Raw genomic sequence first — 16,907 nt, forward strand, 5'->3', positions numbered from 1 at the left:
ATGGCGCAACGGATTCACGGCAAATCGCATGCCCAGGATTGTCCTTGTGGTACCGTTCCTCACTATTTTGAAATGTGAAATGGTCACCGCATGAAAGTTCCCCTCCAGAGCTTACCCTCATCGCGATGAAGAGCCTGCGGTAGGGACAACATTCCGGCAGCGAAACGCGCAGGAGGTGAAACCCTGCCCGAAAGTCTTTCCGCAGGATGCCGATAATAAAGATAAAAGATGAGGCCAGTCCAGTGGCTGGGAAGGGGTAGAAGCTATTGCAAGCAATAAACAGTAGAAGATAGAGAGAGAGAGAAAGAGAGAGAGAAAAACGCTGGAACGTGAAGAGAATTTCAACACCGGTGGGTGTGTTTGTCCGGGCAGTGACGGCGCCTCAAGATCATGCCGTGCCGTTTGGTGACGCGGGAATAAATGGTGCAAACGGGGCGGCAAGCAACGAATGCGGAAGCAAAGAATACTCCCCAAGCAGTGCTTAGCAGTGCAGAGGCTCTCGCTCAAGGAGCCCTTCTGGGACCGCTGGGGGATTGGGGCGGCTCGAGTGGCTCACCGAAGGGTGCACCAGGTGGGCCCGACGCGGAGCTCGTTGGGTAAACAGCTCTTGTTTTTAAAGCGTGCCCTAGATGCGCCCACTCTGGGCGCTGTGGGCAAACTGGGTAAAGCGAGTGGATAAATTGCGCTGGGTGGGAAAATAAACTCCCCACGCTTGCGCTACCATTTACTCGCAGGCCGCTGAATACAGGGGCAGCCGTTTGGTGGCAGGTTTATTGGCGGGCGGCCGGGATGCGGGCCTTTAAAGATGATCCGTTTGCTGGATGTAATTTGTTCGAACGTAACTGCCGCGCAGGGTTTGCGATTTAAAGCTTTAACGTAGTAAGGTTTGCTAAACAAATTGTAACGTGTTTGATTGAACAAAGAATTTCTACACCCCAATCGCAACACATTTCAATCAAGTTTACTCTCTACTTATGATACAAAAAAACCCTACTCTTCCCATTCCTTCACAAGGCCATATTGAAAACACACCTTTTCGTGATAAATCAGGCCGAGCGAAGAAAAAGGGTTTCCTCGGTCCCTTTGTTGTCCCTCCAGCTGTCTCACCCACACAGAACAGAAGGCTGGATTTATTTTCCGCTCCACATGATGAAGATAAAGATTCGATTAACTTTCACCATCCGAGCGGCCCACTCCCCATTTGATTGGCATCCATCGATTACTGAGCGTTAATGGCATTGAGATGGGTTATAGCAGGGGGCCAAGCCGTTTTGGATGGATGCTTTGGGTAGAAATTTCAGCACCGGTGAAAAGTATTTTCTACTCCGGACTGGCTCAAACCACCAGACAGAAGGGGCTTCGGACAACTCAATCACCGGCTACCCGGGGGAATGGGGCCAATCCTGACCGATTGCATTCGAGCCGGGTAAAGTGATTAGTGTGTCCCAAGTTGAATGCTGTTTGAAGCCTTTTTTTCATCCTCATCGAAGAAAGTTTTGCCTGTGAAACCTCACAAAGAAGTGCACTAAAAGCCCAGCAATGTACAAACGCCTTCATTAATGGTTCGATTGTTAAGCCAAAACCTTTGCCCTCCTATCCTTTAAAAGGAAGAAAACATATTTTTGAACGTTCTTCTCCACACTTCACTAAAACTTGTTTTCTCGAGAGAGCTAATGTTCACTGGCGGTTTTTCTTGGAAATTTTTCGAAGATGTTGTGCTTAAGTATCACTTTGCACAAAACTAAACTGCCCAAGAAAGGCCAGTGTGCAGCATGCAACTCAAGGCTCCGCTCCATGACCCTTAGGTGACCATCTTAAGGTCGATTTTGAATTTGCGTGAAAGTAAACGTGAGTTTGTTTATTTGTTGTGCTATATTTCGTTGACTATTTATCAGAATAAGGCGTACTGTACACCAAAAGATAAGATATTCAATTTCCCAACTGTGTAGACTGTAAAGCATGTTGCAATAAGCAATTTTCTTGTGATTCCCCGCACGACCATTATTTGTTTCACCATGCACAAAGTAGGTACTCACAAGAAAATGTATTTAATCCATTATTTCAATATTTTGTATAGTCTAAATCTAGTTTTGGGAATTTAATTTCTTTTCTTTTGGTGTACGATAGAGGGTTTACCAGGTCAATAAACAGCTGTCCACATATGAATAACAATATTTTCGATGAATATCCATCACAGCCTATGTTGTACGCATGGAAACGGACGACCCAGCCCGTAAAGTCTTTTTAAGCAGTTCACAAGAACAGAAGAGACGTGGTAGGCCCAAACTGAGGTCGCAAGATGACGCCGTCCACCATTAAACCCGGGATAACGGATTGACAGACAAAGGCGCGAGACCGAAAGAGGTTTCGGACACTCCTGAGGCAGGCCAAGACCGCAAAGTGGTTGTAGCGCTAGATAAGTAAATAAGTATTGTCATAAACATGTGATCAGTTCTTGTTGGAAGATGACCTGGTAACCCTTGTAAGCCATATTCTAATCAATATATGTATTAAACTGGATCCAACAACCACCAAATTTCACGTTCAATTTCACTAGAGCTGTAATCCAGCCTTTAAGGCGAAGCATGGAGCAGACAATCATAACAAGTACGTGACGAGACCAGTGTGCTATTCACTCCAAACTCAATCCCCGCAAATTGTGTCATCTCCGGGCCGTTCCGTTCCGTCCCTTCTCGTGACCAGTGAGTTAAATTACGAAATGGAGCATCGGTATATTACAGTGCAGTACACATAAACCAACGAAAAGGCAACAAAAAAGAAAGAAAAGTAAAGTAATCAGTAGTTTTATATTTATCACCTCCGATCGTTACTTACCCACTGCTTTATGAGTGGTTTGGTGTGTTTGTGTTGGTTTGTTGCTGTAGCTGTTGTTGTTTTTTTTCTGAAGAAGCTCGTTTACACTCAACGGTGTAGAAGGCAGGCAGGCGTGGGTGGGGGGGAGGGTAACAAGTGATCGTGGGTCGAGGAGTGTGAAATTACATCTGGACGGACAGTGTGTTTGTGTGTATGTGTGATGGAAACACGCGCGACGCTATCGTTGGCACTGGGTTTCAAAAGTTTGATGTATCGAAACTCAACACCCAACACTTGACCCGCTGTTGCGCTGGATGTGCCGTCAAACCCCACTCGAACTACGCCCCTTGTGTTTTTATTTTCTCCTTCTCCTCTGTGTTTTATTGTTGCTCTGGTGCTGTTGTTGCTTTAATTTTATCTTTAGCACACTTTAAAGTAGCTCATCATCACCCACTCACGCTGTTGACGGGGACGGGATGACGGGTGGGTTTGCGTGGTGCAGCCAGCTTTCGCAACAAACTCGTGCTGCGTCCGTGCAGAAAGAGTGAATAAAAAGGACGACACTGTGAACCGGGACCGGGACGACACACACGCACACAATGAAGCTAATCCATCAGCAGCGAGCCGAGGCACGAATCGGCCATAAATTCTGCTGCTCACCGACCGATCACGATTGCGTGGCCGTGCCCCTGTCCGCCATGCTGCCACTACTGGTCCTCGGCACACAAAACCTCGGCACTCGACGAGAGTGTAATTTGAAGACGCAAGCAACGATGTTAACAATCACAAGGACTGCCCGTAAGCACTGCACAAGGGCACGGTACACTTACACACGTACACAGCTACACAGAGACAAACACACACGCACACTCACAGACGCCGACACACCCAGTGGGGTGTGTGGGGATGGCGGGTGGTGTTTCTGGAGTACTCACTTAAATTATGCACAAAACTGCATCGTCAGCAGCGGCCTCGTCGGTACCATCGTCTGCGCCATCAGTGGCACCATCAGTGCAATCATTTCCCCGACACAAACCAGCCCGAACCAGCTCAATCGTCGGGCAGAGAGGAACAGCGCCTATCACCCCAAGTGGTGGTGGTACTCACCGACGGCAACAATGTACGGGCACAACCGAGCGGCCGATTAGAAATTGTAATGGCGACGTGCTGATGCGAAGCCACGTGGTCGCACTAAGATAATTCAAGCCCGTTCGTGTAAGTATTTTCCCTTCTTCGCTGCTTCACTTCCCTCCGCTTTGCACCCTTCTTTGCACCGTCCCTTCTACGCACTGCGTCTTACACCCACAGCGCACAGCTTTCACTCACACTGTAATCAAAAATGCACATCAATCGATAGAAACACCGCACAACGCACCAACGATTTGCAGCCATTGCGTACGCACCCACGTCCCCGGGAACAGGGGGAAAACGCTTACGCACCACCGAGACAGTCCGGGGCAGTATTAGAAGCACTGACTGCACGCGTAGCACACCACAAGCTTTCACCTCACCAGCGTTGTACCACAAGGGATTGGCGGGGGTCACGACGTCCTAAACCGTCCTCGTTCGCTTTCGGCCTGTACCGTACTGAACCGTACGATGCGAACCGTGGGAGCGTATCGGGCTGCTTTCTGCGGGCCGTGTCCTGTGCGTCCTGCTGGCCGTGTCGTTTGCTGCGGTGCTGCCGTGGCTGCGCGCGATTGCCTCGTGCTCTGCACGCTCTGCTTCGGCACTTCGGTGAACGAGAGCGCTCCGGAAGGATGATGCCGAGAGTATGTTTGTGTGTTTTTTTCGTGCCAGAGCGCGCTCGTTCGAGAAGCTCGTTGCTGTACGAGCTCGGTACGCACTCCAGCCGAGGAAGCTGCGGCAGTGTGCTTCTAGAGCATCTGCCAAGCTGACCCCGGGAGAGGCTGCGTTCTCTTTGCGTGAGGAGCAAACTGGGGAACGTGGCAGTTTATCTCTTGAGAGGCGTCCTCATCTCGCGCTAATAGGCGTTCTATTCGTACGAAACGTACGCTTTTCGAGGGCTCTTCTGCTCTCTTAAGATAGATGATGCTCCTCGGTGGTGGAAGTGTTTCTCTCCTGCGCTTAAGGATGCGGGAACTCACGGCGCTGTGTGATGTTGCATTCGATGGGGAAGGTGTAGTACGTCGCGTTTGCTGCAGAAGTTAAGGATGGTTTGCATTGACAGGTGCCGGTGAATCAACAAGTGCTGGGATGCGACATGAATAATGTTAGATTTAAAAAAAAATTAAAAATTAGCATCTCAACGTACATTGGTGATCCTACAACATTTAAATAATGGAAATACACGTCCAAAAAAAATGATTTTTTTTAAAAGAAATGCGTGCGCAAGGTAACACTGCAATGTCTAATGAACTGATTGTATTATCTTTTGAATCCTTTATTTAGTGATTTGTTACATCATCAGCTATCGTTCGACATTTATTTATCATTTAACATTGAAGAGAGTATAAAAATCTCTTAACCGAAAAACACACACAAAAAGAAGCTGCGTTGCAGGACGATGCGACATCACGCTTCCAAAATACTCATCACGAACGAAACGGTGATTTCCTTCCCGTTTTAGAAACATGGCTTGCGCTACACGCCAAAAGAGGGCGCGGTACTCCAGGCATGTCAAACTCTTGCTGGCAGTATGACAAAAGAACTACGTCACGTTTTGGTGAAAATAATAACACAGAGGTTAGCAAAAACGACTGATCATTGAATTTTCTATCAAGACAAGAATTCCGCTAACATTTTTCATTACTTTGAAAACAATACCTAATACTAACCGTCAAACCCGTCTCTACTGCGTTCGATAGATCGATGTTTGCGACCAAGAATAATACGATCAAGAATTCAGCGACCAAGAATTTTGCAATGAAGAATAATTCTAGGCGACTAAAAATTACGCCATTAAGAATTAAGAAACTTTTGAAATTGGTGGAGTTAGATTGAGTTTTGCATCGACCTCTATATTACATTGAAAATGTTTTTTTTTTTCTTTTGATGCGATAAGGATTGTACATTAACGACTCGTTTTATTTTCCTTAGGCCGCGGGGCCACGGAGCATTCTCAAGCTGAGAAAACATTCTCAAGCACTCATTTAAGTTTCTCAAGCATACAAAACTTGTTCTCAGACGTGAGCTCGTGGCCGTCTTCAATTTTTCTCACTCTGAGAAAATGATAAAGCCACTCAAGCTTTATTTGAAGCTTTAAATAGAAATTGAGTTTTTTATCACAATTTTTTTTTAATTTTTCAATTATAAACATTGAATACGTTTTCCAAAGTGATTACCGAAAAACAAATAGCACAATTGCTCATATTTCAGTAAGCCGATCGCTGCATCGTCCACTTTCTCAAAGATTCTCAAAGATTCTCAAAACCGATTTTGTTCCGATTCGACCTCAGCGTTTGTCGAGGATTTCTCAAAAGCACTCATGAGTGCTTGAGAAAATGAGCGTTGAGAATCCCCATGGCCCCGCGGCCTTATATGAACTATAACTAAACATGAATTGGACATATACACGACGGGACATTAACTTTTGGGAAAAGAAGAACGCAATCGGCAAGTACTGTAAACAAAAAATTGTTTTAATCAGATATTTTATAACACTTATTACTTATTTCTTTCAATGCCTTTAATGACTTTTTGCATTTATTTTTGTTTGTGTTCAAGTGTAGCATTTCCTATTTCATGTATGACGCCTACGACAATTCGGATTTTAGATTAACAACTTTTTTATCATGGACCCCACGATTCTACGTAATTTGTTTTATTGACAAAAATATTTTTAAACAACGTTTGCATATTATAAATGAAATTTGTTGTGTTTATTCTCACGACACTCTTTCTGTGCACAGTTGTAGGATAATTTTTATTCTATTACCATACCCGTTTTGTAGGTCGTAGTTGAATGTTCCATAAGAGGATTGCTTCCATGAGTTCCAGAAACCAGTATTTTGCCACCAAATAGTTCATCAGGTTAATTAATGCTCTCAATTCATAACGTTGGTAAAAATAGCTTCATGTATAGCTCCATATAAATACGCGGTAAACACCTTTCCACTCAATCAGAACCAGAGCCCCTCACCAGAATTCTTCCGAAGTGATTGCTTCCCGGCCCATTCACGGAGAGATGTTCATTTCTTTTCCCGAGAAAGCAGTAACAGTAACGCCACACGTCACCCGGTTTGCCCTCAATGCAAAATCCATTACGATTAATCAGCTCTGCAGTCTCGGGAGAGTCCCCTGCAGGAATCTGATTCATTCCGCTTTCACCCGAAACCTAGACACACCAATCATAAGGCCGGTGCGAATCGGTATGGCCCGTGATTGACAACGATAAGATGGTGTGCTGCGAACGGTGTTACCACACGGCATCTTCCACGTTTACGAAAAATCGCACTGCCGTTTGGTCGGCCTTTGCCTTTGCAATGATTGACACTGATGGATGGGTACGGCCTTGTACGGAGGATTCTTTTGCTTCCTTCCGACTCTGGTATCTGTAATCTTTTCTTTTTTTTCCTTCGCCCGAAAGCGACTGCTCCAAACTGCCAGGCGACCGACGACTCTGGAGCACTGCGAAAGGTCCTGCCGTCTTCTTGCTTGGGCTTTTCGCTTTTCTCAAACTCCAGCCCTCCCCCCGCCTCATTCGGCCCAGCAAGCGCACGCCAGGTGAAATGGTGTATTCGATCAATAAAATTAATTTGATGACTCGTCGCAATAACACGCATCATTATGGTGGTCCCGCCGATAAAGCAGATGATAGCCGGGGGGAAAGGTTCGGTTTGAGGTTTCGTGTCGATGGAGCGCCGCTGCCACCCGAAGCATGCGCCTCAACCCACGATGTGCCCTTTGTTGATCCGTTTGCGTCCGTTTGGTGAGAGCCTAATGGAAAAGTAAACATTGAAGCGCCTTATTAAGGAGGAGAATAAAATGAAATTAGTTCCTTGCGTTCCGGTTCGGCGAGCCAAACCTTTTGTCCTGGTGTCATGAAATTAATTCATTTTATGGTCAATTATTGATCCAATATCGGTGTCCGGTGTACAGGAAATTGGCTGAATGCAGCATTGACTGAGTCGGGGCGGACGGTACGGTTCCGTGCGCGACATTCGATGGAGTCATTAAGCGAAAGGTTGTAATTAGTGGCCGGGAGGGACAGGAAGAGAAAAACGATTTCGAACATTAAACGATTAAAGTTAAAGCTCAGACCCGTTGAAGCTGATTTGAGTTGAAGTCATGCAATTGTATGTCCAGGGCTACTGACTTTCAGGCACAACTGGTAACATATCGGTGGTCAAACAAGACATTCGTTCTATTTCTAGGCATTCCATTCGTAGCCAGCTTCCAATGTATCATCTGTGAGCTGTGTTTGCAGACGGGAATTACAAACAAACTTCGTTTCGATTTCAGTTTGTCCTACCGCGCGGAAACAAAAGACGAACCATTGCCTTTTGTCGTACCAGCATTGCCCACATCTTGGGCGGTTTGGTAATATATCAATTTTCTCTTCGAAATCACCGTTGTTTGCCAGCTGCCGTAGATATGCGTGTGTGTGTGTGTGTGTGTGTGTGGCTAATAATGTCTCTAGCGCCTATCATTCCCGATCAGCGATGAGAAGGGTCGTTCCGACGCGAACCGTTCTCCAACTTGTTGAATCGTTTGATTTCCCCACACCACAGTAGGGGTTCTGCTCATTTTCACGAACTGTATTTTTGCATGCATAAATAGAGAGTGAGGGAAATTCCGCTCGAGAGCAGCAGAACGGCACAAAACAGCTCTTGCATTGCATTGCGAAACATGTGCGATGGTTGAGCGCCTTGCGAAACATTCCCTCGGAGGGGAAAATTAGATCCTTTGCAACGCATAACGCACCGTAACGCAGCCGTAACGGCTTCCAGTGCTACAACGCAACATGGTCCAACCTTGTCGCACGTCACAGGACACACAGACCGGCAGATTTGTATGCGTATGAGTGTGTGTTTGTGTGCGTGTGCAATACAACACAGCCGAAGCTGGCCAGCACATTTCGTTCGGTACGCTTCGAGTGCGAGCCAAGCGGCGCCGGAACACCCGAAGCGAGCCGGAAAAAGCGCCGCGAAAAGTGCCCACTCGGTCCCGGCGGCGAACGTGTCCGACCGTGCTGTCAGTGGAAAATTTGTGCTTCGAATGGTAATTCCGTACCGTTTCGAGTGGTCTGCTCGCGTAGTTTTGCGTGTGCCTGCGCCGTGCTGTGCGTTCCGTGTACCGTTTGGCCGCTTCACAACGCGTACGTGAGGCGTGATTGTTGTTGTTGTGCTAGCGTGCGGTGTGGTTTTATCCGTGCCGGAAGTGTTGAACTGTCGGGTGGACCACCAGAGGATGGTGGTGGTGGTGGGTAAATCGTAATTCGTTCGCTTGAATTTCATCCTCGTTCTGGGAGATCATGATGTGCCTGTGCCGGGTAAATAGCAGCATAACAACATAAAACAAATGCATAGTCGGCGCTACTGGCAGACATTGTAGAGCTGCGGCTTTTAGCGAACCAATGCAAAACACAAACGAACAGCATGCAAACACGTGGACATCCTGTGAACTTTGAATAACGTTTATTTTTGGTGCGGTTTCGCATTTGGCAGTGAGAAGGAGGTAGGGGTGTTTACTGTGCGTCGTTTCAACGAGCTTTTGATGAAGAATTACATAGCATTGTATTAATTTCCGGAAGCGTTTTTGTTTTTTTTTTTAAACAGTGAAGATAAGTGTAGTGAGTTATATTCCAAAAACAAATAAGAAACAGTGCAAATTTGATTTGATAATTTGACAAAACAGGTAAGAACTATTAACTAATCGATACTGCAAGAGTAACATATAGTAAATATATACCTTCCTTCATAGAACATCGGGGCAGTTGAGTGTCGCATGTCTTGAAAATTTGGATCTTATTCGCACCACTTATTATAATTATTATTTACTGTCAAAACATTAAAACAAATTAAATTAAGTTCAAGCTTTATTACATCAATCACACCAAGTGAAACACAAACACACATTCAATGTTGTTTCATTCATACGACAAACCTCAATAGGAAACTTACATTCTTACGTATCCGGCACTAGAACCGCTTTGCGGTCTTGACCTCCTGTACGAGTGTCTGCCAATCCATTAGCCCGGTCTCAATGGCGTACGCCTTGACGTCATTTTGTCACTTCATCTTGTGACCTACCACGTATGTCCCTGTAGACCTTACGGGATGAGTTGTCCTGTTCCATGCGCCATACATGGCCATGCCCTCCTGAACATGGTGAGCGCTACCGAGATCACAGTACTACTCGTATTGTTGGTTGTTGCGTTGTTAGCGCTTTCTCCATTCTCTTTCCACCCATTGGTGATCGAAAAACCCTTCCAAATATCTTCCTCTCGAACGCGGCTAATAAATATATAAAATATAAAATATAAAGATACGCTACAGTTCCAGCTGCGACCGTCGCGACAGCATCTTTAAGGTGAACTGCTTCCTCCGGGCTATGGAATGGTCGGTTGGCAACCAGCATCCACACTGTTGTCGGTGCCAAGTAAACATCTGGTCTAGCTATGTCATCCCTAGTTCTATGGCACGATGAGCTTGCAACTTTTTCATAACAAATACTTTTCTCCCTGAATGCACCGACGGCTCCAATGATGGAATAAATTGCTCCATCCTGTAATTAACTGCAACGGTTTTCCAACGGGCACCACAAACCGGCAAATTTACACCTCTCTGCACCGGTGAGTTTTAACGCTTCACGAGCACCTTTGATTCATCATCCGGGGGTGTCTAGACGGAAAAGTTTGCTCCCGTGTTGTCAAACATAATGGCCCCGCACGCATGCATGTCCAGCTCGACCTCCACCGGAGATAGTAACTCAATTGAAACTTTGCTATTGAGAAATCTATCCCCAGCGTTGGGAGGAAGGGGGGGGGGATCGTTTGTCGTTATTTAATTTTCAAATCTTCCCATCCATGCACCAGGAAGAAGAAAGAATGTGCTTCTAAATAGCAGAAAATCCAGATGCCGAAATTCATAGCGACCGGTGGGATCAAGCCAGCAAAAGAAGGTCATATCACTGAACGCTACCGGTCTGTGTCCGGTGGTCGTTCTGCTTTCATCACTTGTGCACACACACACACACAACCACATCACTGGACAGTGAAACTTTTTCATCACCTTCACCTCGCAGGTCAGGCCAAAAAGAAAAACGGGACGGCGGGCGGGTGAAACCCATTCACACCGATGTATCGCTTGCCAACCGCAGCCGCTCGTTCCAACCCGTTCCGTCCGTTGGTTCATGTTCAGCCCTGATGGGCTGGGCGAAAAAAATCACCCACACACACACACACACGAAAACGAGTGAAGCAAACGCAAAGGATACCCAATTTACTGTAATACGTACAGGCGAGCGAGGCTGGCATTAGGGGAGGCCGCTGGAGAAAAGTTTTTCCATTGAAAATAACGACGGACACCACAGCGTACGGGCGCAACGGGAGCAAACGCGTGGGGGGGTGTGTGTGTGTGTGTGCAATGTTTTCCCTCTCCCACACCTTGTGCGCACAGAAAACACGCAGCCAACCACTAAAACCACCTTTGATCATTACTGAACCTGAAAACTGCCTCCATTCCGGCCAGGTACCATTGACTCTTGGGGTAGACGGGTAGCGGGCGAAACGAAACACACACACACACACACACACACACACACACACACACACACACACAAAAACGCACAAAGTGAGATGAACAGCAGGAGCAACAGGAGAAGGGCGAGCGCTGAAGGGCGCGTAAGGGAAGGAACGGGATTGCGGTGGAAGTAAAACCTCCAACTTGGCCGGAACTTTTCCAAAACTTTAACCATGTTAGCCAAACCGGTGTTTGCATGCATTTCGGTGAGCATGGTTGTAACTGTGTGTGTATGTGTGTTTCTCGATGTGTGTATGTAGTATGTGTGTGTGTATGTGTGTGTGTGTGTGTGTCTGTAACCGATAGAATATGTTTCGTGTTTGGTCCGTTTGCACAAGTTTTCCAGCATGTGTAGGTCGGTTGGTTGGCCGCTGTTCCGAGAAGCGTGTAGTTACGTGTACATGTATGTGTGTGGCTGTGTCCATCGTTTCCCTCTTTCCCCCTCTCTCTCTCTCCCTCACACCATATGAACTTTGGAAGCTGTCCACTCTTTGGTTTACACTCTCTTGGTGGTGGGGTGAAGAGTCCGGGTGGATCGCTTATCGTCTGCCAAACGGGATGATGCTTGGTCAGCGCTGACTGTGCGAGACATAAATATTCCTGCCATGTTTTATCAGCCAACAAACGCCACACTCTTCCATCGATTGTGTAAGCGGAACTGGATAGAGTTTGGTGTGGCAAATCTCAGAGGATGGGGGGGGGAGAGGGGGGAGAGGTGCACGATGTGTTGGCAGGTTTTAACTCGGCAGGGATTTTGAACAGTAAAAACAAAGTTTCTATTTTGCTTCTTTCGGTGCAAAGCCCAACTCCATCAACGGTTAAATGCAGAATTAAACCATATGACATTCGGAAAGCCCGCAAAGTACGGCAATTGACACATAAATGCGCTGGTGTTCACCTTATTAACGATGACAATAGTAATATTCCAATTAAATTGATCGCAATAAACTGATTAGTTGCTTAAGTACGACGAGAGCATTACAGAACAAAATAAATTATACACAACTTCTCATATTTTCCAATTGGTTTATTTCAAGTTAGAAAAGTTAACGCAGGACAATGGTTTATATTTTCATGTCAAATCTACACAACACTAGGATGCATCATCAATTTATGTTCCTAACTAATGATCTACTCTATTCGCAATGACATCGGGTTTTCGTTTTTTCAGTTTCTTATGATTGATCACGTCTATTTTCTTATGACGTCTTCCCTTTATCAACAATTGGAAATGAAGCGGGTAAATTAGGCTAATTAGGTTAAAAAATGGTTTCATATTTTTCATCGTTTTGGAAACATGTTTCAGGGGCATGTTTGTTTTGTAATTAATCTTCATAAATTGTTCTCAAAAAAACCTCTCCAAAGCTACAAAAGCAAAACTATCTTTAAACACTTATCTCTACCAATTAAGCAACGTTGATTGTTTCGGTGCAATTGTTAGCCAAACGCTCAAAAAGTCTCCAAGTGGGTAATTAAACATGAACTCTCTAGTGTGCAAGTGTGCAAAAAGGGGGAGGGGGGAGAAAAAGACTCTTATCGCATAATCGTGTGCTGGCAGTGTTAAGCCTGTTGCCGCTCCCACCGCTTCTTCCGCTACGCAAGACCATTTCCATTTCCGCAACACTTGGCTGGAAACACTTTTCGGTGGCGGCTCAATTTGCGATAAATCTTCACTGACCGGAAACTAATTTTCAATCATGCTGCGCACACTGGAGAAAGTATTTCTCATCCAAGCAGGTTTTCCATCGAGCCAGTGCTCAACCAGTGCCAGCATACCAACCCAAGGAAGGGTCATAATTTCTTGCCACGCCCGATTGCCTTCCCTCCCGTTGCTGCTCCTCCCCATGCAAGATCTGGAACGTGAAAACTGCCCTGAGGATGATGAAAATCTTCGATGGTCTCTTCAACGGCATACATTTATCGAATAACCGCTTTACCGCTTCTCCACTGCCGTCGTAATGCCTCCTGCTAGATGTACTGTGTATGCGCATAAAACTGTGTGGGACATGGTGATGGACACACTCACACCCACTAGTACTGGTGCACTTTCTAAACATAATTTTCCTTTCATCTTGCCTCGAACATCAACTCCACTGCCCGAGTGTGCCGTTCAACGGTCGCTTCTTTCCTTCTGACACGGTGCAATTTTCCCTGTTTTTTCTTTTACACTTTTACGCCATCTTGCCCCGGCGTTCCAATGAAACGACATTACGGAACAAGACGAAGCGAACACACTGCTTGCCCCGGGTGAAGATGAGGCTGCTGCTGCTGCTGCTACTGCCAATGGGCCGCTCTGGTGCATGGATGAGCAATCTCGTTCCCGTTGAACGGATGAGCTCGGGCGGAAAAACGAACGAAATTCTTTCCAACACATGCACATTCGCACCGCCGCGCTGCCGTGCGCTGCGTGTCTGATTTTCCGACTTTGCGTGGAAGCGTGCGGTGGGACGCGGCAAGCGGGGACACCACCCGGGAGCAGATTGCATGCGATAATTTATTTGATTAATTTTTCCTTCCTTCAACCGGCAGTCGGGCATTCGGGTCCTTTCGATGCAGTTAGCCTCGTGTTCGTGTTTTTTTTTTCTTTCTTCTCCTCTCTATCCTGCCTGTCCTGTTGGTTTGTGTGTTCCAGTGTTGCCGTTTCGATTAACTTCTCAAACACGAGCCTTCTTCTTGACAACGGTGGTATTATTAATTGATTTTCGGAGCTGGAAAGGCATGGTGAGTATGGAAAATGGGGAAATTTTTAAATTTATGATAGTTTAATCTCAAGATCGCAAGATAGCACCAGCCGGGTACGTGTGAGCGTTCGGGGCGTTGTAACAGTAGCCCGGCGCGTTGCCAGGGAAGGGATCGATGATGGGATAGATAATGGGCTTTCCCACCATGGCGACGGTGCAATGTGTAGCTCCCAGGGTGAGAATTCTCAATTAACACTAATTGAAAATCGACCCTTCAAAGTCGGTGTGGGTTTGCGAGGCTACATCAAGCGCTGGTGAATGATGGAGAGCCATAAATACAGCAGGTAAACGGTATGCTTTGTGTTTGTGGTTATTTTGGAGTTTGGGCAACAATTTTGTTGCCGTATTTCTGCACTTACAGTATATAGAGCTTTTTTATGAAGTAAAAAATCCAATAGAAACCATCAGTTATTTTTTAAATCGAAATATTTACTAGTTTCAGCATTCCAAGTTTGTTTGAAGGCCTTTTTGCGCGTGAAGAACAATTAGTAAGAAAAAAAGGTTCATGAATCTTGTAGGGGAAAGTGAAACTGTTCAGGATTTTGCTCTGTATCTCATTGGGTAAACCACTTTACATTCCAATGGTAAAATAGACTCTCTATGAGACAACATGGTCATTCACAAAATCTCAAAAAAATCATAACGAAGCGGCAAAATGGATTACAGTGTTGGACTTTAGGCTTTGGTTTAAGCTCTTGCATCTAGGTATAAATATAAGGGTAAAGATGTAAGATTTGTATTGGATTGTTTTGTTAAATAGCTTTGTAAATAGCTGAAATATTTTAATAACACACGTGTTACTTTTTGTACTTACTTTTGTAGTTACTTTTTTACTTTGTAGTTTCGAGAATCATCCATAAAAGGGGATTTCTTCTATCTAATTAGAGGCTAAATTCTTAATATGAACTTCTTCTTATAAGCTTATGAAATCTTAATTTCGAGACCGAATTTTGGCCGATTATTTTATATGTGAATTTATTCATTTGCTTATCAATCTTAGGTTCTGAAATGTTCATGGTGCGCATCTAACATTATATTTGATGTTTTTCAATCGTAAAAAGAGTCATTTTAACGAGTTAATCTGTCAATAATGCAAATGGCTTGCAAAGAAGAATGTTAGATTTTAAGTATAGAATTAATCTACCGTTTGAAAGAGGTGAATGAGGCCAATTGGCTCAAAGTCTCTGTAAAAATAAAGAAAAAAAAATGCAAATAGCCGAGGTCCCATTTCGCACCACCAAATCATTTTGCCCCGGATTTCTTTAAAAGCTGACCGTTTGCCACGTGTCAACGTAAGCAGTAAGTTCGCCTAAATGTAGACAATGCGTATTACAGTCAATGTTGCGGTATTGGCAAACCATTTTTAAAATATAGATAATACTAACAAAGTTCAGCAATGTAGCAAATTGTTTTCAGTACTTCTTGCTTTCATTGAATGCATTACAACACAAATGAATGTTTCCAATGTGTGCAGAAACTAGCGTATGCATTACACTAAACAAACTTTTTGTAACGCAGATTGCATACTCTAAGGCAAACACATCTGCCGCACGGTTCTACGCGGTGTAGATAATGAGAAGAACCTGGCGTAACATACACGGTGGTCATATTTTCCCAACGACCCATTATTAAACAGATGTTCCATTTTTCTCGCAATTATTTTTTTTTCTTCTTCTTGCATTCCTTCTTAATCTCCCGCAACACTGCACAGAAGGTGTGATAAACAAAAACAGACAGCGTTATTCCGCGTTGCCAGTGGTAGCCAGGGTAGCATTAATTAAATGTCAGCTGTTTCGCTATCCGGTTGGCATCAACGTGTCCACAGCCTGGCGCCCCAAACCCGCCCAAACTAGGGCAGCGTAACGCTATAACGAACATGCATAGGTGGCACAAGGGTGAGAGCGCGAGAGAAACCCGAGAGCTGTGCCGTGTTATCTAGCGGGCATGCTAATGATTTAAAGAAAAAGGTACGCCGCGTTATGACACTCGCGTAATCTATGGCAGCCGGAAAATGCATTATGCAGTACGCGCATCGGTTGGTCCGTCCACCCAGACGCACGGTCATAATTCAACTTTCCTTACCTTTGAGGGGTGGGGCACCGCTGGCCTTGTGGAAGCGACAGACAACACGGAAAGAAAAGCACTACAAACACACACACATACCGGGCGCATCGTAGCGTAACAGCAGTAACAACTAGTGCCACAGTGTGGGATGGTAGAAAAAAATAACAGCAAACGCTTCCACAACAAAAACCAACGCTTCTGCAACAACAAGGTTACGCCTTTTCTTCTTCTTCACCCCGCTAACACGCCTGGTGGTTGCTGCAGCATCACCGCGCACTAGCAAATGATGTTTTTCACAGCAAATATGCACCCGGCTGGTCGGGTTTCGGTTTGCTGCACACGCAGGCAACTAGAAGCGAAGCTGCACTAACACTACAGCAGCAAGAGCGCGAGTGGCGGTGCGCGCACCAGTATAGTGTAAAATAATAAAAATTAACTTTGATGCCGCACGTTGGTAAGGTAGCGAACGCGAGAGAAAAGAATACAAAACAAACTATGCACACATACACATAGGGGTACATATACACACAAAAGAGAGTACGCTACGGAGCTAGAAAGGTCCTGTTCTTTGTGCACAGCGCGA

At 45.4% G+C, this 16,907-nt stretch overlaps 2 protein-coding genes across 2 annotated transcripts in view; one reads left to right on the forward strand and one right to left on the reverse strand.

The window, feature by feature from the left end:
* LOC120894722 (connectin-like) overlaps positions 1–4,565 on the reverse strand; it is an 80,128-nt gene extending 75,563 nt beyond the window's left edge. Inside the window, exon 1 of the mRNA XM_040297484.1 lies at positions 2,836–4,565. The gene's annotated coding sequence lies outside the window, so the exon portion shown is untranslated. The remainder of the gene's footprint in view (positions 1–2,835) is intronic.
* Positions 4,566–8,972: 4,407 nt separating this feature from the next.
* LOC120895263 (connectin-like) overlaps positions 8,973–16,907 on the forward strand; it is a 94,922-nt gene continuing 86,987 nt past the window's right edge. Inside the window, exons 1-2 of the mRNA XM_040298430.1 lie at positions 8,973–9,453; positions 9,555–9,633. The gene's annotated coding sequence lies outside the window, so the exon portion shown is untranslated. The remainder of the gene's footprint in view (positions 9,454–9,554; positions 9,634–16,907) is intronic.

The sequence above is a fragment of the Anopheles arabiensis genome, chromosome 2, assembly GCF_016920715.1.
Source record: "Anopheles arabiensis isolate DONGOLA chromosome 2, AaraD3, whole genome shotgun sequence".
NCBI lineage: Eukaryota > Metazoa > Arthropoda > Insecta > Diptera > Culicidae > Anopheles > Anopheles arabiensis.